At 37.9% G+C, this 27,091-nt stretch overlaps 1 long non-coding RNA gene across 3 annotated transcripts in view; it reads left to right on the top strand.

The window, feature by feature from the left end:
* Positions 1-27,091, top strand: part of LOC106537419 (uncharacterized) — a 92,790-nt gene that overhangs the window by 7,572 nt on the left and 58,127 nt on the right. For all 3 annotated transcript variants that reach the window (XR_015697736.1, XR_015697735.1, XR_015697734.1), the window contains exon 3: positions 26,314-26,451. This is a non-coding gene — a long non-coding RNA (uncharacterized LOC106537419). The remainder of the gene's footprint in view (positions 1-26,313; positions 26,452-27,091) is intronic.

The raw sequence follows: 27,091 nt of genomic DNA, 5'->3' as shown, positions 1-27,091 counted from the left end.
TAAACTGAAATATTAATATGTAAATGAACATCACAGGGTAAATAGGGATGAATGACTTAATTTGTTTCTTATGTCTGAATGTATTACCTATAAGACCAATAATACTAAAATGTTGTTTCTCAGAAAACAATGTATTTCATTTTGTTTGAAAATAGAGAATTTGATACTTTTTTGAGCAAGAATCATGTTAAAATATATAAAAATGCAGTGTCAAAATCAAAACAAATTAATTACTCTCTGTTTTGTGCTGTTGTAGCACACCTATAATACTGTGATCGATTCTGGCCGTGTTTTAGGAAAGATACTGACAACATATGGAGAAAAAAATTAACCAGATGATAAGGGACCTCAAAAGAAAAAGCATAACGGACTATTTAAGATGTCGAATAGGCTTAGCAGGAAAAAAAGTCTGCAGTATATATGCTAGGTCTGCAAAGTTGTCATGGAGAAATTCAAAGTTGCTCCAGATAGTAGGATAAGTAACAGTGGGTTTAAATGATGAAGACATTTTGATTGGCCAAATTCCTAACAGCAATACTTATTTAACAATGGAACAAATTGCTCTGTGAAGTTGTGGACTCTCATTTATTTGAAGTATTTAAACAGAGTATGCGTGGCCAACTTTTAGGGATGCCGCAATAGTGGATTTTTGCACTGGCATCACAGGGATCGGGGGTGTCAAATTTGTGACACAGCCTGTGACGTATCACAACTTTTTCCCCCTTCGCTAAAATGGGAGTGGGGGGTGGTCAGCGTGTGATGCATACGGTGTGAGTTTGACACCCCTGATATAGATGATCTCTCAGGTAACATCTACACCTTATATTATTTGATTGTTTAGAGGCAAACTTGATGTAGTATTCATACAATTAGTACTTATATGAATGTTGAAAATTCAATTATAGGCATTTTGACAGCTGATTAGGATTGAATATTTGTGTGGAAGTTGATAATGGTGGTGATGGTACCATTTAACCCAAACATAAGTTAGACATTAGCTTTAGGGAAGCTAATTATGCAGACGATCATATTCCTTAAACACTGGGGGATCAACAGTTAAGTGATGACAGAAGAGAGAAGAACTCAACGTCTTTTAGCAAAATATGAAAAGTTATAGGGGAATAACTCAAGTCCTTGTTGCTCCATAACTACCATTAGTATTTTGTTAGCAGTATAAAGTATTAGTAAGAAACTAAATTGCATTACTGTACCTTATGCCATATCTGACTTCCATGTCACAATTTTAACCTGTTCTGTCCTTAATTCAGTTCTTAATGTAATTGTTTTCTAGAAGAGGTGTAAAGCTGAGTCTCAAATTTGATAACCGTAATATAGTGCCTTAGAAAATAACAAAATCAACCATTAGTAGCCCTTAAGGACAACATAAAAGGATAGCAGGAAGAAGTGGGGTATATTTCCTATCACTGCAAACATTACCAATCTTTGTACAAGTTGATCATATTAATGTCTGGAAAAACAGAGAAAGATTAAAAATTATGTTTCCACATGCAAAAGTCAGAATTGTGGCATATGTTCAAATTACATTCTTTATTATGGATCTAGACTTACAGACTATTTTGCAGTGATTCCATTTTTTCCTGTGGCAGATTTAGTGAGTGATGGGACACTGTGGGATTTTGTGTCCTTGGCTGTTCAATATTTATATGAAACTATTAGCAGAAATCATCCATTAATTTAGGATGAAATATTAACAAAATGCTGTTGATATGCCGTATTTTTCGGAGTATAAGATGCACCTTTTTCCCTCAAAAAAGAGGCTGAAAATTTGGGTGCGGCTTATGCACTGAATACAGCATTTTATGCCTCCCAAAACCCTGCCCCTTCACCAAAATGGCCATGCAGAGCCTCTAGGAAGCTTTTAGAGAGCTCCTGGTAGCTGGGGAGGGCAGAAATTAGCAAAAAATGGCCCATGTTTTGCCCAATTTTACCCCCCGTGCCTCCAGGAGCACTCTATAAGCTTCGTAAAGGCTATCCATGCGCCTTTTAAAAATGAAAAACGGGCCCATTTTTGCGAAAAATGGCCCATTTTTTGCTTGTTTCCCCCTCCCCCCTAGCACTCTGCAAGCTCCCTAAAGGCTATTCCTGCATTGGGGGGGGGGCATTTCCCGGTTTTGGGAGGTTTGCAGAGTGCAAAAACTTTTTTTCCTCTTCAAAACCTTGCTGCATCTTATACTCCGGTGGGTCTTATACTCCGAAAAATATGGTAATTATACAGATAAACCTGACATGCATTGGAGAATTTGACTTCATGTTTAAAGATTTAAAAGGGGTGCTGAATGGAATGAAAGAAGCTGAAATTGAACTCTTGCAAGGCTGGAATGCTATCCAAAAATGCCTTGTTGTCAGTCAGCTCCTATTCTGACTCTGAATGAAATTGCAGCATTTAGATTTTGGATAAGTTTCTGAATGCAATTCCAAGAGTTGGTTTTAATTTACAAAACTATGACTCCCAAACTGTCCTTTCGTGTTCTGGTACCCTACACTAAACTCTCAGGAGTACCACCTAATACTTTAGTATTTAATAAAGGGAAATGTTAGAGTTGACTGTGATTCAATTTGGATGCTGGGGTAGCATGAAAAAGTCACTGAGATGCCAAGGGAAACTGGGAAAGTTTGGCAATCTCTGCTATAATGATCAACATACTTGTGTCCCACTTGGTAAGTGGCTTGGGTAGCATCCACTCTGTGGGCTTTTGGGAAGGTGTAAACCAATATAAGACTCTAGGGTGTGTGTCATCATTAGAGTTAGGTTGAGTGTCAGCTTTTGTTAACCTTTTTATCAAGGGAATATATTTTACTACCTCATTATTTTAAATTTTAATTTGTAAACTGTTGGGAGTTACACTAGAATATATAGTATATATTGGTGATGTGTAAATAAACATACCCAGCTATTTTATGTCATTTCATGTTTTGATTGCACCAGATATTGGATATTATTGTCATTGTTGCATATTTTAGGTGAACCTTTTCTTTATTTTCTATTTTTATTAAAATTATTTTTAAGTTCCTAAAAAGGTGTGTCATATTGTCATATATTTAGTTTTTAGGACATTTATTTATTTTTAAATAGAAATCTGTGTTTGATTTTGTACGAACACTACTTAATATCAACCTTTATTCATCTTCTGAAAGAATTTACATTATTTCAACTTTAATTAAGAATTACTCAGTAATTTCTACAAAACATGTTTGTATTTCATAGCAAATTGTTTTTTAACACAATATTCTGACTTCAAAGACTCTTAAAGTTGTGATAAGTGAGGATAATAAATTAAAGTCTCCAGTATGTAAAAATATGTTATAAGCAGCAGACTTGATGTCGACGTTAGGAATAACATATTCTGATATGGTTAATTTTCTTAACTTTTTGTTTCTTCCCAGTTCCCGCCGCCCTCAAAATCCTTGGTTATTTGTATTTCTTTTTGATCATTCTTACCCATCTTGAATTAGACTCCTGAACTGCTCAAAACTATGGGATCAATAGCAGGTTCCACTTCCTTGATCTAATTGGTCAGGCTGGTACTAGTTGGAGTATATGGCCTGTGAAATCAATTTCAATGGTCTTTACTCAGTTGATACCTATGGGGAATGAACCATCACATTATTAACAACTGAGCTCTTGAGTGAAGTGGTATTTATGCTATGCAATTTCTGATAGTCATATGACAATTTACATATGAGCTGAATATGGGCCACCAAATGAGATGAAGCAACGGCTACCTTGCTTGACATGAGAGGTAAGGACCCACAGTATTACATTTGAAAAGTGGCTGTTTCGAGAATCCAGCATAATTCCTAGAATCCCTGGTCAGAGACTCGAAATAGGAATCAATGACAAACCCCAAGACTGTCCTGAATGCTGGGTGCTGTGGTTTCTATAGCAACAGAAACTGAAGATGTCAGAAAGAATAACTGAGAAACTCACCTACTTAAATACTGGATGCTAAATTTATCTTGAAAATATTTTGGTCTTATTTTTTACCCATTCAGGTTTTTTTTTTTTTGAAAAGTCATGAGAAAAGTAGTAGGTTGCCCTTGCAGCAACAAGATATGGAAATAATCAAATATCCTGGTACTGTTAACATTGCAAATAAGTGCTTCTATTCCTTGTTGATGCAGAAGATAAGGACTTCCTCCCTCCGTCTTTAGGAAGAGGGTTCCTCCCTCTACCTTATCCTTCCCTCCTAATTGTGACAAATAGGAAACATTCTTCTACTGTATGTCTGAAGTGCTCAAATTATTCAGACTTTTGAGTTGTGCAAGTGGTGGATGTGTCCCTTATTCCCTTAGGTTTTTCTGTTCATTTAGAATTTGTTTTTAATAATTTAATTAAAGTGAAGACAGAAAAAAAAAGAAAAAATATTGTGGTATATACATGTACATGTCTGTATAAGATAGTGAATGCATGTATAGTTTTACAGAGTTTCAATAAAGCATGGCCATATTTGATTATACCTGATGATATATAGTCTATATTTGTAAATAACTTGCTTAATTTCCATGTAGACATATAATTAAAAAGAACATAACATATTAAAGTATTACAATATTCAAATTCAAATTAATAAATGAAATATAAATTACAGTAAAAATATTCTGGGATTTCCCTCCACCCCCCAAATAACATATTTGAATGAAATATTATTACAGCTCCAACAAACAGCTCACTTCCTTTCTATACAAAAGTAACGAAAATTGTGTTTCCTTTGTTTAAAGTCTGAAAAGACCTAAAACAGCAGGCTGTCTAAGAGTTCTGGTAGATTGAAATTGATGAGCTCAGTCATCATCTTCTCACTAACCTTCTGTAAGTGGGAAGGATCGCTATTTCCTTCTGGTTTGGTAGATGTCCTGATGAGAAATCTTGTGTTACCAGTAGCTATGACATTTCCTCTTCCTTCTAAACATCCAGGCAAATTCCCCATGTATGTATTCATAGTGGTAACCCAGCTTCGTTTTCCTAGTGGTAGCTTTGTCACTTCCTGAATCCTGACCTAATCAAGTTTCTTAGTGGTGCCTGGGAATTGGCAGTTTAGAATATTATGCCCATCCTGAACTATAATACCAAACCAAATCCAAAACAGAATTTATTAGGGAAGTGATTGGTAGTTCTTTTTCTTGCAAAATGATTATGCTGGATGGGAAGAGAGAGATGGTTGGAATTCAGAGAATCTCCACCTGGAACCTTGCTCATGTTACAATAGCACAGTAACACTGAACACCTGGTGTTTGATGTGTAGTAAAGATCAGTACTTTTGTACTAACATATTTTTTATTCCCAACTCCAGAATGGGAGAAAAGCAAATTATTACCAACGTAAGTTACCCATGGGCTCTGTTCAAAGCAGAATAAAATGAAACAATGATTTTCTTTCATTATTGCATAGCTAATTCCTATTTAATGTTATAATCAACTATTTTTCCAAGATATTTTTCATGCATACTTTCTCCAAGTGGGATATTTTACATTCTGAATCAAAGCAATTTTTTGTCTCCTAACTACATAACTTTGCAGATGAATGATTTAAAAATATTATTTTCAGCAAAGTTCTCAAAGCATTTTTTTGGTCAAAGTTAAGACTTTCATGATACCTTACTCAAAATATTACTCAAAGTATTTTAGTGTTGTATTTCCTTTTTTCGAAGCTCTTTACTCTTTACTCAGCTTCAGCTTCTGGTCTTCCATGAGTCCCAATTGGTTTCCCATGTGTTGTTATCCATTGCTGCCCCTTCCCCACTCCCATATTCATGTCTTTAGTTTTCCTTTACCAAATGTAGAACTTTGCATCTTTGTCATTTAAAATACATCTTGATGAATTTTGTATCCATGTCAGCATTAGATACTGTCCTCTGCTAGTATGATTGTAATCCCTCCTTCTGCAAATTTGTCAATCATATTTTCAAACTTCTCATTGAGATCATGTATAAATGTGTTAAGCATTTCTGGGCCTAGAATAGATCCCTCAAATATATCACTTAATTGTTCTTGCATTAATCTATATTTTTGGATACAGTCAGTTCTGTTTTCATCTAATATTAGCATTGTCTAGCCCAGTTCCTTCACCTACCACTAAACTAAATTCTTGAAAGATCCAGCACATTGAAAATATTGCCACATTACTACTTTTTTGCTGTTCAGAAGAATTTGAAGAGACAAAATAGGTTTAGTAGTATTTTAAAGGAATTACTGAACTTAAGCTGGCCACTCCAGTTCTTTGGAGTATGTAGTAGTAAGCAAAGGAATATGAGCAGCATTTCATCCTGGGCATTATATGACATAGGACACTGGCCTAAATAAACTTTAGATTTAGCAAGGCTTTTAGGAATAAAGACAGATAACTTATAATCAGTGGGCTCATCTAAATCATTATTGGCAATGTTCAATAGGAAAAATAGTAAGAATTTAATTTAAGAATTTCATTGAACAAGAGATGTCTATTTTCAATGAGCCATATGTCCTTTCCAATGTTAGTGTTGTCAGACTTATTTATAGTTTTAAAAAGAGATATGAAAGTTTAAAAAGCAGTAATAGCAGTCCATTATTTTGAAAGCAGGAGCTGACTTGTACTTTTCTTTTATATCCTAATATAATGATTAGACCGGGTCTGCACAAATATGCCTGCAGGCAGCATATATCCCACCAAAGAGCCTTGTGAGGCTTGCCACTGTTTCTTAAAAAGTAACCAATTTGCTGCTGCGGCCCAAAAAGAAGCTTTGCCAAATATCCTCAAGCCTCACCATGGCTGCCAGCATCAGTGTTGCCCCTGCTCTGCTAGCTGCCAAACAGCTGATCAGTGTGCCTGGTATTCCAAGTTTTTTTTTAAATGGCTCTTTCTCTTGTACAGTTGTGGAGAGTAATTGTATGTATGAATATATGGTAGTATCAGGGATGAGATGGTATTAGTGGTATACTTGTACAGTCTAATAACCCAGCATGCTTCAACACTTGCTTATCCACTTCAGGCTTGAGGAGAATAACTGGAAATAAATCATGTTGGGATAAGTTCAGAAACTATATATACTGATATATTTAGATGTATGGATGTTGCTTACTTTGGTCACATTAAGAATTCTTATTGTAAAAAATATCTCTATTAGCACATGGATTTTATGATTTGACTCAAATTAATTTATATACATACTGTGTTTCCCTGAAAATAAGACAGGGTCTTATTTTCTTTTTACTCACAAAATATGGCTTGGGCCTTATTATGAGGGGAGTGTTATTGTTTTAGGATTGCCGGGTGGCTGCTCTCTTCCAAGTGGGCACAGCCTCATGGGCGAATGACTGGGTTACACTGTCGCAGCAACGCAACACAACAGCAATGAAGTGACCACGGCTGTTCTGCTCTCACTTGCGTGCCTCCCAGCATCACGATGCCCTGGCCCAGCTCTCCCTGCAGAGCCAGGGTACCTCCGCTGCCACCGCCATCCCAGCATGGCTTTTTTGGAGTCTTCCATCAGTGGATGCTCTGGGTGTACGCTCTATGGTTGTGGGCCAGCTGCTGGCAGAGTGTACAACCATAGAGCGTACGCCCAGAGCGGCCACTGCTGTAAGACTCAGTTTGGAAGCTGCTGAAAAAGCCATGCTGGGAGGTACTGGCTCTGCAGGGAGAGCTGGGCCAGGGCATCGTGAGACTGGGAGGCGCGCGAACAGAACAGCTGCTCACGTAACCCCCTTCGCCATGCAGAGCACCATTCACTGGCATTTCAAAGGTGCCAAGCCACGGGACCTGGTGGCAATGAACAGGCGCTCATTCAGCTTGGCGATACCCCTAGGTCAGTGAATGGTGCTGTGCCCAGCTGGAAAGGGGGTTTGCCAGGGGACACTCGTGAGCATGGTTGCTTAATGGCTGTCGTGTTGCGCTGCTATTCACCCATGAGGCTGTGCCTGGCTCTTTGGGAGCCCACTTGCAAGAGAGCAGCTGCCCAGCAACCCCTCTCTTCAGCTGGGCGCAGTGCTGCTCACCAAACTAGCGGTATCCCGAAGGTGCCAAGCAATGCGATCACCTTTGCCTCCCTCCCGTTTCCCGCGGCTTGGCACCTTTGGGATACCGCTAGGTTGGTGAGCGGCTCTGCCTGGCTGGAGGTGGGAGGTTGTCCAGGGGGCTTATTTGCAGGGGAGGGCTTATATTTTGGCCCACCAGAAAAATGTGCCATGGCCTTATTATCAGGACATGTCTTATTTTCGGGAAAACTTTATGGAAAATCATTGCAGGATGTGCTTGTTTTGGAAAAAATATACAAATAATCAATGAAAAAGTTTTTAAAGAAAGAAAAAAATATGAATAAAATGCATAGTGGCCAATATTTGTAAGTTGTATGTGAAAATAATACCAAAAAATACTTTTGTTTGAAATATATTTACGTGTGAAATAGTGAAAAAGCAAGGTATCTTTTCTTGTTGTGGACAATGCTACACATAAATGTAGCTATTTTTCACCCAATCATTATTTTAGTATAATCCAGTTACACATTAAGATTGTACATGGAAATACTGGTGATATCTTGGCTAGATGAGAAAAAAACAAGTGTTTTTTACAAAAAGGTATAATAACAATCTTAATGTTAGTTTAAAAAATATATACTTATAACAGTAAATGCCACTGAATCATCTATTTTCAAGGTGTCTTCTAATTATGCTAGGGCTCTCTATTGTACATCCTGGACAATAATATTCTCCTTTATTCGGGAAATGAACAGTTTGAACAGTTTATCCCTTATAACTTATCCTGATTTCTCAAAACCAGCCGAAGATGTAGAGAAAATGTTTTCCTGTCACAAATGCTGAAATAATATTCAGTTGCTAATACAATGGTAAATAAGGGGCATCATGTTTTTTTGCTACTCTGAATGGCATTACTATTAATGTCCACCTGTCTAACTTATCAACATCCGGATATTCGGGGTTCAATCAATATTTCGTAATATTGCATATTTGTCTACAGAAGGCACTAGAATCAAACTCTCTGGGTAGGACTCGAGAAATAATTCCTTTTAGAAGCCTTGAAACTGCCAGTGCCAATCAGCACGGATAGTATTGGATTAGACAGGTGTCTAGTTTAACTGAATAAAAAGTAGCTTCCATGATGCCTTATTTAGCAAAACTATAAGATACTCAAAAGTTTGAGGTATCATTGTGAATGTTTGGGAGGAGGCAAAGGGGAAATGGGTGAAATGTACTGTATGTCCTGATGCAAAAAATATTTTAATTTTTCTATCAAATTTATAAGCCACTCATTTTACAAGATTGAATTCTGAAAAAACTATGTTTGAATTAGAGAATGCATTCATACATGTATTTAAAAAGAGTTGTGAGAAGGATGTAAGGATTTTCAAACTGAGATTACTGAATATCATAGCTAACTGTGCAAGAAAGAAATCAAAGTCCTATTTGGATTTGGAGGTGTTTGTGATACAATAGGCTTCCAGTTCCCCAAACAAATATTCCAATATACTAAGGAAAGAACAAACTAAAATAGTAATTCTACAGTGACATATTAAGTTATATTCATAATGTATTGTTCTTGAGTGCTGTTGCTTTAGTAGAATAATGAATAGATTAGTGTACAGTTTTATTACTATTCATATATTATCTGGAATAGAAACAAAGGATCGTGCCCGGATTTTTACATTCTGAATTTGCATGTAATCATCCACATGCTAAATTTGAAAAAATAGAATAATTTATGATGATTTTTATTTTATTTTTCCCTATGAAAAAATGTAGTCATTATTGCTAATTATTTAAAGTATTTTCATTCTTCAGTCACAAAATTATTCAGAAAACCTTAAAAATTATGAGTCACAGTAATTATTAGTTACAATTCTTAATAACATATTTCTAAAGATAGCACAAGATAGAGCTTGAAGCTTGTATCACATTATAGTATATTACATTATTTATTTATTTTATTTATTTGCCATTCCTTTCATATCCAACGTCTTAGGATGGCTACTTTACATTAGATATTGGGCGCATTGAGTAATCTTGTTTAACGTTTGTTTGGGATTTATGATTTCAATATATAATAAGAAAATATAATTGGTCATTCTGTATTTATATATTATTTGTGGTATTATTGTAACATAAATGGTTCAGAAGTATATACAATATTTGCTTGTCAAGATGATTATCTGCCTGCTGTATACAAGAAAATGGGTAAAATTACTGAAATGCAGACCGACTTTTTATTCTACAATACAGTATTTCCCAAAGGATATGAAACCAGTTTTGGGTGTCTGTTACAGCTGACCTTTGAAAGAATAAATTAGGTTTTTCAAGCCTTCTCTGATGTGTAGCCAAAAGGGAGCTGTCTAGTTACATGCATTTTTAAACATCTGCTAGGAGAATCTAAGATCAAAATGCAAAATCTTTGACTCAGCGGTCGTCCCTTGAGGAAATGGGAAATCTCTGAACTTATAAAGCTGAAGCACTTTCAGGCATATAGTATTTTCTACACAGAAAATTGTTTCTCATTGTTCTTACTGTCTACTAGAAGTGTAAAATTGATCAAATAGAGCATTGCAGTAGAAACCTGAAGCAAATATATAGGATAGAGAGAGAGAGAGAGAGAGAGAGGGAAGGGGGGAGAGAGAGAGAGAGAGAGAGAGAGAGAGAGAGAGAGAGAGAGAGAGAGAGAGAGAGAGAGAGATATTTAATTTTTGTTTTCTTATTGTATAAACCATAAAAGCCCATAGTAACGTGTATGTGGTTTTTAATTTTTTTTCTTGTGCCTGTTTCAGAAATTAGACTGAGAAATTGAATTTACTTCAAATTCAGTTTTCTAGCTTTATAAATTTGAATTTGTCTCCTCTAACCAAATGTTTTACTGACTCAACATTTTTATTAAAGTAATATTAATCTATTGGAAACATGTTATGCTATTGATAGCCCTTAAGATAATTATGAATACATATCTGATGATTTTTAGTGGCTAAATTCACACAATAAATTAAACCATTGTTTGGTTTTGGCATAGAAAGCCATGTGAAACTAGCAGTTTGATTTGAAAACAATTAATGTATTTTAATGTGTCTCAACTCAGATAATGGTAATTTATTTTACAAATGACATATAGAAAACTAGAACTATGTATATTGTGTGACCAAGAGATTGACCATACCAAAGATTTATTTCTTATAGTATGCAGTTCCAATCTTTTAGAACAACTATATACATATCCATTTCGTTGTTAACATGGTGTAAAGCTATTTTTGCAAACCATAGAAAGGGAATAAATTAAAAATATGAGGTTGAGACATTAGATTAGAAGAAGAGGAAATATAAATTTATACCAACATAATTCACTAAGTAGGAAGTCCTTGACTTACAACATCCTAACAGATGTCATATAATCTTTTATTCAGGTATATTATTTTGCATGGTTTTACAGCCAGACAATATGTCTGTATTTTTATTTATTTCATTTGTTAATTCATACACTTTATTTTTTGGTCTCCTAATATATCAGGTCATAATTTTATGTATATCTTGCTAATTATCATACAGGGCTATGGTATTAGTCTAGACTGCCCATTATGGCATTGGACAATCAGAATTGTCACATAAGGTTTTTTCTTAGTAAAATAGTAAAATAATCATATAGGCAGTAATCCTTGTGAGTGAGAAACTCGGTTTTACCCCATGCAAGCTTATTTCTGATATCTAATCCTGATACTAACTAAGGTACTTTTCCTTTCATATCCACAACATGGATTAGATAAAGTTGTGGGGGTTTCATTTTCTTCTGTCTCCATTGATGCCTCTCCATAAATAACCAGTTTTCTGTCTTATGAGGATCTATCAGTTTTCTCTCTCTAAGAAACCTGATTACAGAAGGGTTGTCCATTAACTGGAACCATTGGTTTCCCACCCTCTGGATTTATCATTGCCACAGAAGGAATGGTACACTCTTGCCCATTGCATGTCTCTCCTGTCCCTCTGTTACTCCCTTTTGTTTATAGACATACCAGCTCATTTCATCATTTTTATGAACATGCCAGTTTGTCATAAAAGCGACTGCCTGCAAAGGCTCTTGGATTGAGGCTGAAAGGCGAAAGCGGAAGCAGTATACTCCGTCCTATATTTGGGTAGACCAGGTTGCCCCAATAGACTGGTCTCACCAGAAAAAAACACTTGATCATGTTCCTTTTATTTGAAACTTAGGAAGTGGTTACATAATATATCCTTAATGCAGTGATGGTGAACCTTTTTGTTGTTTGGTGCCAAAAATGTGAGGGCGCGCACGCAATAGTATGTGTGCATGTGTGCCAGCACTCATGGAAAGCACATCCTACATGTGTATGTGTGCACAACCCACCCACGTGCCCCACACTGCTCGCCTCCATGCTGAGCTTGATATTTCATCCATGGGGCTGGGAGAAGCCATTTTTGCCCTCCCCAGGTTCCAAGAAAGCCTCCGGAGCCTTGGGAGGGTGAAAAACGGGCCCAACGGGCCAACTGGAAGTTCATAAATGATCTATTTCCGGTTTCAGGAGGACCTGCGGGGGCTGTGGGAGGCCATTTTTTAGGTTACATAATATATCCTTAACGCAGTGATGGTGAACCTTTTTGTTGTTTGGTGCCAAAAATGTGAGGGCGTGCACGCAATAGTGTATGTGTGTGTGTGTGTGCCGGCACTCATGCAAAGCGCATCCTACATGTGCATGTGTGCACAACCCACCCACGTGCCCCACACTGCTCGCCTCTATGCTGAGCTTGATATTTCATCCATGGGGCTGGGAGAAGCCATTTTTGCCCTCCCCAGGTTCCAAGAAAGCCTCCGGAGCCTGGGGAGGGCGAAAAACAGGCCCAACTGGCCAACTGGAAGTTCCAATAGGCTTATTGGGCCTGTTTTTTGCCCTCCCTGGAGGCTTTCCTGAAGCATGGGGAGAGCGAAAACAGTCTCCCCTGGCCCCCCGGAAGCTGGAAATGGATCATTTCCGAACTTCCAGTTGGCCGTTGGGGCTCTGGATGCTTTCCTGAAGCCTGGGGAGCGGAAAAGCGGCCTCCGCCGGCCCTCCTGAAGGCTGAAAATCAGCTGCCCGATGCGTGCATGAGCACTGGAGCTGACCGCTCACTGCCAGTAGATATGGCTCTCTGTGCCACCGGTTCGTTATCACTGCCCAAATGTGAGGGTGGACAAAAGGGAAAAGGATGAGAAAGAAGGAGCAGGCAAGTGAAAATAACTTTTAAGTTCTTCCTGATCTATTGAAGTTGCAAATTGTTAATTATTTCAGAGGCTGGAGTGTTTGAGTACCCAAGGAGACTAATGTTCATTTCATTTCTGTCTTCTATAAAAAACCTAGAATGCAATACCATCCCTTACATCTTGGCTCATCCTTGTGACTGGTTCTTCATCATATGTATCGAAATGGGAAGTTTGGAGGCTCTAATGCCTTGTTGAATTCTTCACTTTCTATGAGCATATGTTTCTACTGACTTCCTCCTTTTTCTGCTGAGAGTTTGCAGTCAGCTATCATCTTTCTACTTTCAACATCCTGTAAAAATTGAAAAGAAAAGGGAGGTTTAAAGGTGGGAGCAGAAGGATGGAAAAACAGTTCTTTTGATCTCTAGAAATTATTCTTAAACAAAACAAAGGTTCAAGTTTAATATGGATTCTTGGGACAAAGCAAAGCTTTGTTGCATATTGCTCTCTGAAATATGATGCAGCCTGAAATACAGAATACAACCTGAAATAATATATTCATTCACAGCATATACCTGTTCAGATCTTTAGGGCTGCACTCATCGGCGTCTCACAACTAAAAGATCTTTCTCCATTGTGGTACCCTTGCCTGGAATTATCCTTTTTCAGAGGCTAGATTGGAATTGACATTGGCTGCCTTTGATACCAATGAGGAAACACTTGATCTTTTCTGTGCACTTTTAAAACACGTTTGTAGACAGATGATGACTTTGTTCCTTAAATGGATCTTATTTTTGTCAGTGTTGTTTTTGTGATTTTTAAATTATTAAAAATTTAATTTAATTTTACCACTTTATTTTGTTTTGTGTTGTAGACTATAACTCCACCATTATATCTTTGATGTGGTAGCTAATTTATGAATTGTTTTAATGAGCAAATTATAATGCATGTAAATCACTCCGGCAGGACAATTAATAATTATTTCAAATAATTTTACTCAGATATGAAAGTAGTGACTTTTGTATGGAAAAGTTTTAGTGACTTCCATTGCCTTCCAATGTTATTACTTCTAAATGCCGATAGTTTTCAATAATCATATTAACTAATAGGGCTAATTGGGAAAGCCAAATTTGATTTGTGCCCCATATCACTGCTATTTCACTGAAGTACAGTATATCATTCTATCAGAACTCTGGTCCTTCACATACTATAGAGATGTGATGGCTAACCTTTTTGGCACTGAGTGCTGAAACTGGAGCACACGTGTGCCGAAGCACCAGAACCCAGAAAAGAGCAGCTGGTGTGCATGCGTGTGGCGGCAAGCTGCTCTTCTGGGTTCCGTCGTGCGCATGTGCACCAGCCATGTGCATGACGGAACCCAGAAGCAAGCAGCTGTCCTTGTGCATGCATGATGGAACCTGGAACAGCAGGTGGTGATGGTATGTGTGCCCAGAGAGGGCTCTGCATGCCACCTCTGGCACACTTGCCATAGGTTCCCCATCATGACTATAGAGTGAGCTTTTGATAATACAACAAGTTATAGAACTGGGCTGTAAAGTTTCATCATATTGATTATGTATGTTGAAAATGAAGTTTCTCTCTGTGAATGACTTTTGCAGCATGGAATGTCACAAATTATTTAACACAAACTGTTTTATGTTCAATATATTTAATACCTGGCAATGGATTCAACATTAAATAGCTTTTCTGACAGATGATCGTATCTTGGAAAGAGATTGTTTGCTAGAACTATTTGGCTAAAATCTCTTGTGTATTCCATTATGTACACCGGGGTGGGTTTCAACTGGTACGGACTGGTATGGCTGTACCGGATGGTGAAATTTAGTGTGCCTTCTCGTACCTGTTGGTCAGGAGGCCCCGTACCAGAACGCTCCCTCCTCTTGTTCGCTCTTTCACTCTCCCCTCCCATCTGCACCATGCTACCGAAAAGTTCTCAGAAAAAGAACCAAAAGAAGAAAAAACTGGTGAGTGGCTGGGGGGGGGGGAGGAGGATGTTGGGGAAGAGGCAGAGGGGCTGCTAGAAGAGAGTGTGTGTATGCACAGGCTGTGGGTTTTAAAAAACGTCTGAGTAAATCCAGGAAGAGGAAAGAGGCAGAGGGGCTGGAAGATACTATAGGAACACACTCTTCCAGCTCCTCTGCCACTTCCCTCTCCCTGGATTCACTCAGACGTTTTTAAAACTCACAGCCTGTGCACACAGACACACTTCCAGCCTTTCTGCCTCTTCCCTCTTCCTGGATTCACTCAGACGTTTTTAAAAGAGTGGAAGAGTGTGTGCATGTGCATAAGCTGTGAGTTTTAAAAACGTCTTGTGTGCGCACAGGCTGTGAGTTTTCAAAACGTCTGAGTGAATCCAGGAAGAGGAAAGAGGCAGAGGGGCTGGAAGTGTATGCGTATGCACAAGCTGTGAGTTTTATTTGTAAGGGTAACACAATTTAATGAAAGAAAAATAAAATGGAAAAGAACTATATTTCAGCATCTGTGAATAGATTTCATTTTAGATTTCATTTTAGAGCTAACTTACCTTTCTCCTTTCTGAATTTTAGCTTTATTTGAAATGATATTTCACTAGACTGTTTGATTGATGATGGCTTTGTGTCATTGAATTGGGGTTTATCCTTAGATACTTTGATGTATCTACTCTTAGTTAAATTTTCTTCAAATGTATGTTCAACTTGACCCTTCAGGTCTTCCAATAGTACACCAATGCTGCTATAATTAAGTCTATTCACACTACTACTGGTTGTCCCCGTCTTCTCTTCTCTTCTCTTCTCTTCTCTTCTCTTCTCTTCTCTTCTCTTCTCTTCTCTTCTCTTCTCTTCTCTTCTCGTCTCTTCTCTTCTCTCTCTCTCTCTCTCTCTCTTTCTTTCTTTCTTCAAAAAACCGTGTTCTGTATACAGTGTGCAAAAAACAATTTGTGCCTCAAGTGAGAATTCTAGAATTATTTTTTCTTTGATCCATGTCTTTGTTTTCCAGATTACCCATAATGTTCTTAGAAGTCTTTCTCAACACCAGAGTACAAAAGTTCAAGTTTAAATGTTCAACTTCTCGCTTCTTCAAAAATTAACTTTTTTTTATAGTGGTCACAAAGAAAATTGTTGTCTGCATGATTCTGAAAGGTCTTAACATTCATTGTTACTCTGACAAATGCTAGTCTGTGGCATATTTTTCTTTGCTTGTTCGGATTGATAGACAATCCTAAAAGGCAAAAACTTCCCACCACTTCATAATCAATTCTAATGCTCATTGTTGTACTGTTGTCATTAGTGTGTTCTTATTTACATTTAATCCTAGGGATATGTTAATTAATTTTTCATTATTGGAGCTTCCAGATTATTTACATTTTTAGCTATCAAAATAGTATCATCAGCATAGCACAAGTTAGTCATGTTTCTTTTTCCAACTACAGCTCCTACTTTTTGGAGTTCTACATTTTCTCTCATGGATTTATTTCTATCTTAAAAATTAATGCTAGGCAGAGAATATCTCATTCACTATCTTTGCTTTTGAAAGAGAAGAACATTTAGACAAAATATTCATGAGTGCAGGTTGGTGTTCTTGCAGTTAACAAATTGCTATGTATAAATACCAAGTTTCCTCAAAAATAAGACTGAGTCTTATATTAATTTTTCTCCGAAAGAAGCATTAGGTCTTATTTTCAGAGAAATACGATGCTAAATGCATCCGTGTGGCTGACAATCCTAACTGGGCTTTTTTTTGGGGTAGGGCTTATATTACAAGCATCCTAAAAATCATGCAAGGCCTTATTTTCCAGTTGGGTCTTCTTTTGAGAGAAACACGGTATGCTTCCTTTTGTTATACATTTTTCCAGTGCGCTGGCTTTCCCTGTGTGAGTTAAATCCTCAGAGAAGATATCATACGGTAGTTCTTTTTAAATTTTATGCTAATTTCATTAATCAAAAGATTCCTAAGAAATATCACTTTTACCAAAAGAAATGTGAATAAATTGTACTAATCATTTAGTTATTTTCTTACTGTCTTCCTATTTACTAGGCTCCCTGTTAAAAGGACTGGTAATATCCAGTTTGAAACCAAAGCATATCAATGTATAGATGTTAAGATACTGAAGTAATATTATTTAACATAGGAAGAATAACATCTTAATCTTGGAACACTGTCTTAGAATTCTAAACCGTAGTACTTTTAATATTCTGTTAATCTAATTGGTTTTTAATATTGTGACCAAAATATTTTATTAAAATTAAGTATTAGAAATTGAACTGCATATAAAAGTATTTATTTTTCAGTTGATATAATTCTTTATTGGCCAAGTATGATTGAACACATAAGGAATTTGTCTCTGGTACATACAAGCAACAAGTGATAAAACATGACCATAATTATCATAAAAATATACCACTTAGTGATAGTCATAGGATGCTAAACAAGCTATCAATATAAATCATACTAGCATACTAAATAAAACATAAATCGTAAGACATAAGCAACAAAGTTACAGTTATAAGAAGATAAGGTAATAGGTAATACGAAAGATGAATAATAGTAATACAGCCCTAGTAGGTAAGTTTGATAGAGTTGTGGGAATTAGTTGTTTAGCAGAGTGATGGCATGGGGGGCAGGGGAGAAACTGTCCTTGTGTTCTAGTTGTTTTGGTATTCAAAGCCCTATAGCATTGTCTTGAGTGAAGAAGTTGAAACAGTTTATGTCCAGGATGCAATGGGTTCCACAGCCCTCTTTCTGGCTTGTACAGTATACAGGTCCACCATGGAAGTCAGGCTGGTAGTAATGGTTTTTTCTGCAGTTCTAACTTTCTGTTGAAGTCTGTGTCTGTTGTTTGGTAGTGGTACCAAACCAGACAGTTATAGAGATGCAAATGACAGACTCAATAATTCTTTTGTAGAACTGTATCAGCAGCTCTTTGGGCAGTCTGAGCTTTGTGAGTTGATGCAGGAAGGACATTCTTTGTTGTGCTTTTTTGATGTTAGGTGTCCATTTTAAGTCTTGAGATATTATAGAACCTAGAAACTCTACTGTTGATACTGATGATGATGGATTGAATTTTGATTTAATTTTGAAATAACAACTTGAAATATACCGGCATTTCATCTATTTCTGCTTCCAATACCTTTGTATGGTTTAAAAAATAAATTTAAAACAAAATAATAAAAAACTGTCAGTAATATTTTAATGACTTATACCATCTCATTCTCTTTTTAAACAAATTATTAAGGCATTACACATATAAAAAACTAATATAAAAATGAAGGAATTAAAAAATAGTGTAGAAAAAAATGGAAAAGAATTAGAAAAGAAAGAAAAAGTGGAAAATAGCAAATATACAGGTAGTCCTCAACTTATAACAATTTGTTTAATGAGCAATTCGAAGTTACAACAGAACTGAAAAATGTGACTTACGATTGCTTTTCACACTTATAACCAGTGCAACATCCTTATGGTCATGTGATCAAACTGCAAATACTTGACAACTGGCATGTATTTATGATGGTTACAGTGTCCAGGGGCAGGGATCATGTCACCCTTCTGAAAAGCAAAGTCATTGCGGAAGCCAAATTCCCTTAACAACTGTATTACTAAATTAACAACTGCAGTGATTAACTTAACAATTGTGGCAAGAAATGCCATAAAATGGGGCAAAGCTCATTAAATAAGAGTGTTTTTTAGCAATGAATTTTTTGGGTTCAATTGTCATAAATTGAGACTATCTGTATGCACACACACACACATATACAACACATGTATCTGTGTGTATGACTATGTATATATAGGTTCCCCCTTCAACTTAGTACACTTTCTTAAACTATAATATATGATTTCTCTCCATTCCTTATCTTCTATACTACTCTATCTATATACAAATCTCTAAAATCTTGTCATTAGTAAACTCCATTAAGTATTACCAGAAACAATCTATTTTAAATTTGAACAAATAAACTAATTCTATATTCATTTTAGCAATCTTGGTCTTTAATCTCATCAAATAATATCTGAGAACTTGGTTTGTTTTCCCTACTTCTTTTTTCTATCTCAGCAAATCTTTTAAAACTTTACCAGGCCTCTTTTGTAAATCCAATATATAAAAGTTACTCAAGTTACTTTTCTGGTTTATTATTTGTATGTCCCTTTTAATTATTAAGTCATCAGCCAGGTTCATTTGTATCTCCAATATATTGTCTTTTTCCAGATCATTTTGTAGCCTATTATTTCAAATTCCACATTGAAATCAATTCCAGTCCTGTCAGAAGAACCTGTTCCTCTAACATAACATCATTTACACACAATTTCTCTATGATGACAGATGTTTTTGAAATTAACTTTTTAGTTCATTATCCAATGAGTTCTACTTAGCTGAACAACGAATCAAAAAGGGAAACAAAGAGACCAGAATTCCTTCTCACCAGCAATCAGCATCCAGAGATTAACATGAAGATTAATATTAGACCAAGAATCAAGCAACAAACAATATACCAATCAAGCAACTGCCAAACAAGCTAATAGAAAACAGTCCAACCAAAGAACCAGCAAGACCACTCTCACCAATACTGATAGGACAAGCCATTAGAACAGGGGTCCCCAAACTTGGCAACTTTAAGACTTGTGGACTTCAACTCCCAGAATTCTCCGGGCTGGCTGGAGAATTCTCAGAGTTGATGTCCACAAGTCTTAAAATTGCCAAGTTTGGGGACCTCTGCATTAGAATATGAAATGACAGCAAACCCCATTCCCTACTAGCACTGACGATGTCACCTAGTTTACCTAATGAAATTGCCAAGCTCAGAGGCATCAAAGACCCTGCCTTTCATCCCTGAGCTACAAGTATTCTCCTCTATCAGAACTTGATGTCCATATGGGATACATTACAACTGTGAGATTAGATGGAATCTATTCTCCCAACTGCTTAACTAACCAGCTGACCGCCAAAACCTTGTTCGTTCAGCCATCTGAAGTGCATATGGGCTAATGCACTTCGCACATCCTTTTTCGCTGGAGAGATTTTGCTAGCCAGGATCTAACTTTTGGGCTTTTTAATGTAAAAATATTTTTGTAAATATTTGAAATGAAATAAATAAACACTAATAAGTTAGATTTCATGTTCTTAGTTCTTATGTTTTATAAATATGTCAGTTTTGCTGTGTTAAGGTTTGCTGTATTTTTTAAACCCCACAGCTAAGTATGTATGTACTCATGTGTGAATTTTTATTTTCAACTTCATCTAATTTTGCAAATAATTTCCATAACAAAATGTATCTCCTGTAATATTTTTCTAAACAGTTTGGATATATTTACCTAATATATATTTTGTTATTGCTTGCAATAACTAAACTGAACTAAACTAAATTAAATTGTGAAATTCAAAGAATGGTAATCATAATTACAAAGTACCAGATTGTATATTATTGTGGAACAAATATAAAGTAAATGCATTTCTGGCATTTATATTATAGCATAGTATTCTATTTTAACCCCTTTCCTATTTAATGACTCTTCATAGCATCCTTAAGTATAGTTTGATTATGCTCTAGACGAGAAAGCCAGCACAATCAGCTTTCCACAAAATATATAGCCTTCAATTGTGCCACAGGGATGCTAGAAATGATCACATCCTGTTTATGCTGATTAAAATGAACTTCAGCCAAACAATTGATAGAGCAGGTGGCTGCAGTGTAGAATGCCCTCCTGACAAGATCCCAGGTTGCTAACTGATAAGAGGTATTGTAGCATCACATTACAGATACTGTAGTGTCCTTGTTACAGTTGAGCAGTATCAGATCTATAATCAATAGAAAAGAAGATTCAAGCGGAACTCAACATCTTGTTCCCAAATACAGTGATGCAAATAAGCAACAATAGCTTGTCCTTATCTGCTTCTAGGTTCTGTTCATGAATATCCACCTAATTGTTTAGATCAGGGGAAGTCAACCTTTTTATACCTACCACCCACTTTTGTATCTCTTTTAGTAGTAAAATTTTCTAACCGCCCACCAGTTCCACAGTAATGGTGATTTATAAAGTAGGGAAGTAACTTTATTTTATAAAATTTATAAAGCAGAGTTACAGCAAACCCCTACCGCCCACCATGAAAGCTGGAACGCTGCCCCCCTTCCCACCGGAGTTATGTCTCCCAAAGCTAGACCAGAGAATGAAGCGGGTGTGGCATAACCAGAGCCGCCGTTTGCAACAGCCGAGGACGGAAGAGTTCACTCAGGAGTGATGCTTGCAAGGAAGGCAGCTGGGGCAGAGGGAGGCATAGCCTGAGATCTCTGGATAAACAAGTGTGGGGAGGCGAAGGGGGGAGAGAAGAGAGAGCGCTGGGCAGGAGCCACAAGAGGAGGAAGGTGGCAGCTCTTCTTCGCCCTTACCTGAAGGAGGATGGTTCCAGCACAAGGAGACCGAGAGGGAGGCTCAAGGGGGCTCTCCACCCTAACCCAGAGGTGGCCAGGGGTTGCTCTTGCCCCCAGGCAACAGCTCCACCTTCCCCTCTCCTCAAGCCTGGCAAGGAAGCCTGCTCCTCCTGCCCTCCTGTCAGATCCATGCAAGGAAGGAGGGAGAGAGAGCCGGGCTCAGCCAAGCTGCCTCTCCCTGAGCCAGAAGCAGCAGAAAGCACCAGGCCACCATCCCTTATGGGTTAGCCTTTAACTCCACCCCACACTGCCTGAGAAAAGGAGCTTTATTTTCTAATTCACACCGGGGAGTATTGCAGTCTCTGCTCCTTTTATCAGGCTGCCTCTGGGCTAGGGTGCCTCTGGGTTAGGGTAGAGAGCTGCCTTGAGCCTCCCTTCCTCGGTGTCCTTGAGCCGGGAGTATCCTTCTCTGGACAAGGGTGAAGAAGAAGAAGAGCCGCCACCCTCGTCCTCTTCCTGTGGCTCCTGCCCAGCGCTCTCTCTTCTCTCCCCCCTTCACCTCTCATACTTGTTTACTCATCCAAGAGAGTTTGGGTTATGCCTCCCTCCGCCCAGCCACCTTCCTTGTCAGTGTCACTCCTGAGTGAACTCTTTTGTCCTCGGCTTTTGCGAAGAAGTGGCGGCTCTGGGTGCGCCACACCCATTTCATTCTCTTTGCACCTTGTTTGCAAAGTGGCTCTTAAAGAGAACAGAGCAGGTATGATGCACCCAGAGCCACCACTTCTTCGCAATAGCCAAGGACATCTTCTGCTTGCAGCTCCAGGGGGCGGTGGGAGTGAGGTCTCAGCTGTTTTTCCACTGGTGGGAAAAATGCTGAGTGGGATTCTTGCTCAACTTTCACCCGCCACTTGGAAGTCACCATCCCTGCCCCTGCCGCTGATTGGAGCTCCAGGCGGCTGGCAAAAGGTTAATGAGGATCCCCTTCAGCATTTTTTCCTGCCAGAGAAACAAGTGCTGAGACCTCACCACCGCTGCCTGATGCTTAGAGCTTGCTGCTGCCCCCCCCCTGCTTCTGCCGGGGAAGGGGTGGGGCTAGGCTAGTGGCAATGCTTAACTGTGTGTAGGCAGGAGGAGGCAGTTCTGTGGATCCACGTGGTGAAGGCGAAGCAGGGCGCTCGTCTGAGTAGGCCAGTTCAGGAGCATGGTCAACTAGCCATCATTACCGGTTTGGCGATTCACTCCCAATTACCACACCTGGTTCTCCTGAACCGATCCGAACTTGGAGCAACCCACTTCTGATTTAGTATGATCAGAAACAAGCAGCCTGAGACCAAAATGGTTCACTACAGTAACAAGAGACAGGCATCACCTGCTCTTTCTGTTCAAAAATAAGAGGTCTCAGCTTCTTAGGTATCTCAGATAGGAAAACAGTTTCAATAACTGAACCATTCTTTCATTAATATAGCTTGTATTTTACTTTTGGCAATTGATGGATTTCCTCTTAAATAATTGTTTTCAATTCTTGCAATAAACACTTCTAAATGCATTTGTCCTTAAATCACTGGTTGATTTTTAGTTATTAGAGTTGACTAGACTTCAGATACGTAGAATTAAAGCATATTGATTTGCCAATTCCAAAATTTTCTGTTCTGCTAGATGTTGAATGATGATTGTCAACTTTACCAGGGATCATATGAGCCAGAGCTTGTAGGAAACCTGGAAACTGGAGTAAAAAAATATATGAAACACTGAATTATAGATGAATGAAAACAGAAGAGATGATGAGAAACTCCAAATTCAGATGGAGAAAGATGTTGATAATGACACCAAGAAAAATATATTTAAAATTAAAAGTTGAAATGTAACAATAGAAATTAATAGCAATAGCAATAGCAGTTAGACTTATATACCGCTTCATAGGGCTTTCAGCCCTCTCTAAGCGGTTTACAGAGTCAGCATATTGCCCCCAACAACAATCCGGGTCCTCATTTTACCCACCTCGGAAGGATGGAAGGCTGAGTCAACCCTCAGCCGGTGAGATTTGAACAGCCGAACTGCAGAACTGCAGTCAGCTGAAGTAGCCTGCAGTGCTGCATTTAACCACAGCTTTGAATAAAATAGAGAACAAAGTGTTAGAAACAGACATAATAAGGTTTAAAAGTGATACAAATAAAAAAAGTCATATTCTTTTAGTCAGTAAGTGTTAATTATATTTTCCATATATTTATGTAATACATTTTACCTGCCAGAGAAACAAGTGCTGAGACCTCACCACCGCTGCCTGATGTGTTCTTTAACAATTTATCTTTAAGGAAAAATTGCTCTTTGGAGAAGAGCATGCTGTTTAATTTAAAGCAAATACAGTATTCCAATAAGTGCAAGTTGTCTAGCTCTGATTTCTAGTTTTTGCAAGAAGATAAAAAGTGCCATTTGAACTAATATGAAAAAAATATTTGTAGTGCACACAAATTGCAGAAATTCAGATTTTTTAAAAACCATGAATAAGCCATAATGATTTAGTGGGCAAATAATGTCTGTTCAAACCAGAAATATACTATGTAATGGCTAACAATAAAAAAAGCTAATGTCTTCCAAAGACCTTTAGCAGTCTCCATTTCCCCCCATTAAGTACCCAGTCTACTACTTTTAGAATTACCAGTTGAAAAATACTGCTATAGTTTAAGAAGTACAAGAAAGCAGATAAAAAAGGCAGAGTTGTGTCAGCTTCTATGTTGATAGGATCAGGCTTCTACTTTCTAAGGGCAGTCTCACTAGATAGGCTACAGTAGATCAGGAAACAACCCTGCAGGAAGATTTAAACTATTTTCATTCAGATTGACTATAATAATAGAATCTTCCTATTGTACTGTACTTCCTCTTCCTTCTTATACTCCAGTGATTTAAGGAGGTGTCTGCCTGATCTGATTCTGAATATTATGTTGTTTCTCAGAGCTTAAAAATGTTCCAGCTCCCTTTGTGAGAGTAACAGTTGTTATATATTTCTTTACTCTGGGTAAAAGAATGACAGCTCTGCCAGTGGTGGAGGATATGCCATTGGTGGGGTGACCAAAATGATATTGCCCTAGTTGGGAAGTTCCATCTTGCCAAGGAACATTGAAATCAATGAATGAGGGACTGCTTTTTTGCTTGATTTTCTATAATTGCAGGTTGCAAAGTAATCAAGAATATCTAAGTTCATGATGGCGAACCTATGGCACGTGTGCCACTGGTGGCACGCAGAGCCATTTGTCCGGCCATGCGAAGTGTTGCCCTGTTAGCGGGCCAGCGTGCAGGCGCGCACTGGCCAGCTAACTTTGGCCTTCTTTTTGAGGCCATTTTTTGCCCTCCGAGGCTTCAGGACAAACTGGAAATTCAGGAACGGACTTCCTGTTTACTCATAGGGCCGGTTTTAGAAGGTCCCTGAAGGCTGCAGAGGGCTAAAACCGTCCCTACAAGCAAACTGGAAGTCCATTCCCGAACTTCCGGTTTGCCAATAGGGCCATTTTTTTGTGGTCCAGAGGCTTCAGGGAAGCTCTTGGAGGGCCTCGGGGGGGGGGGGGCTGTTTTCACCCTCTCCAGGCTCTTATAAAGCCTCTGGGGCCTGGGGAAGGCAAAAAAAGCACGACAAAATGGGGGGAACTCTGGTCGTATGCGTATGCACACTGGGATCATGCACATAGCATTATGGGTGTGGCACACCCGTGCACAACCCCCCTGCGCTCTCCCCGTTTTTGGCACGCCAGCCACAAAAGGTTCGTCAGCACTGATCTAAGCGATCACAGTCATTTAGACTTCTGCTTTTTAATGCTACATCAGTTATTTAGGAAAACATATAATATGTACATGATATTATATGTTTTAATCTGGATTATAATCGGGCTGATTATTCATTATATTTATTTATAAAATTTACCTCAAGGCTAATAATCATAAAAGATAAAAATGACATTAAACCATAAATAAGTTAGTACAAAAAGTCAAACACTGCAGTGTAATTAAAATATGGGAAGGCCAGGAGCAGGATGGAGGGGGCATGGGATCTGTTGTTAATAGATCAACCACTTCCACTGTGATGCACCCTCATTGGAATACCAAGCTACCTAGACTGGAGGCAGGTCTTTAGGTCATCATGGAAGGTCAGAAGGGTTAGAGCCATCCTCACTCCAGGAAGCAAGATAGTCCAGTGGGCAAGTGCTATGGCAGAGAAGGCCCCTCTCATGGAACCCATCAGCCAGAATAATCAGACTGACATGGCCTACAACATGCCTCATCTGCTGAACTGGCATGCATTACAAAGACCTGACTGAGGAGAAGAGATGGCTAGTCTTTCCCTACTCTTTTAGAATACTCCATGTTGCAGCTATGCTAAAGTTGGAGGATAGGAAGGTGATATGGATTCAATCTCTAGTTTGAAGTTCCATCTGATCTTTGGAAAAATTGAAAATGCTTGTAAGTGCTCCATTTTAGTGCCTGGAATAGTGAAGAGGATACACCTGCTGACTGTATAACAGTGTCTTTTCCTGAGCTACCTGAGGTGGTCTCTGCTATAGCATTGGATTTCCCTGGACTCTGTTTTGGGATATTTCAGGGTTCATATTAAGGATGTGTTTGAATATATATAAAGAAATTTGTGGATAGCTAACTAATAGTTGCAAATTACAGGAATCATGATCCAGTCAAAAAAGTGGAAAGGTTTGATACTGATCTCTAAAATCCTAGTCAAGATAGAGCCTAACTGCTAGTGTACCTTTCCCACAATAAACCTGCCTGTCTCCTCAGATCAACTTGAGAAACTCTTTTGAAGATAAGGAGCATCTGGAGGTTTGTCTATCCAGTCCATAGGAAATGGCTCTTACTGATGTTCTCCATTAGTAGCACACATTCTCTAAGGATTACGCTTGTCCCCACCACAAAGAGGTCAGACTTTTAATTGTTAATTTATTTTAATGTAATGCTTGCTTTTTTCAGATTTTAATTATATTATTTCAAATAAACATTTATATTTGTATTGTTGAAAAAAAAATTTATTGCTAAAGGGATAGATTAGTGTAGAAATCAATCAATCAATCAATCAATCAATCAATCAATCAATCAATCAATCAATCAGTGCTTTTAGTCTTTCCATTCAATGTTTTTTGAGGAAACATGCAGTGGATGAAGGAAGTATCAGTGGACAAAATTGTAGAGTTCATGGGTGTTGAATTAATTTGGAATAAACTCTTGGCAAGTTAATAGGAAACCAAATGTCCCTTCATATTAGAGCTGACATTCCAAATTCAGTTGCTGTACTCTAATGGTAAAAGTAAAATGAGAGATTATTTGCTTCTATCGTGCATTAAATCAACATGACTACTTGTTATCAACTCTTAACCAAGTTTTATTTTGTAGTACAGGTTTGAGGAGAAAAAGAATAGTTTCTGATAACAGTAATAACAGCTTCCAATACTCCCCTTATAGAAAACAACTGTATCCACTATGTAAATTATTTTGAATGTGAACTTGCTTATAAATACAGAAACGCACACACACACACACACGCATGCACACACACGCATAC

This window comes from Thamnophis sirtalis, unplaced genomic scaffold, assembly GCF_051295495.1.
Source record: "Thamnophis sirtalis isolate CommonGarterSnake01/CBP01778 unplaced genomic scaffold, rThaSir2_p1.2 scaffold_9, whole genome shotgun sequence".
Taxonomy (NCBI): Eukaryota; Metazoa; Chordata; class Lepidosauria; order Squamata; family Natricidae; genus Thamnophis; species Thamnophis sirtalis.
Note: the sequence above shows the minus strand (reverse complement) of the source record. Positions and strands in the feature narration are given on the sequence as shown.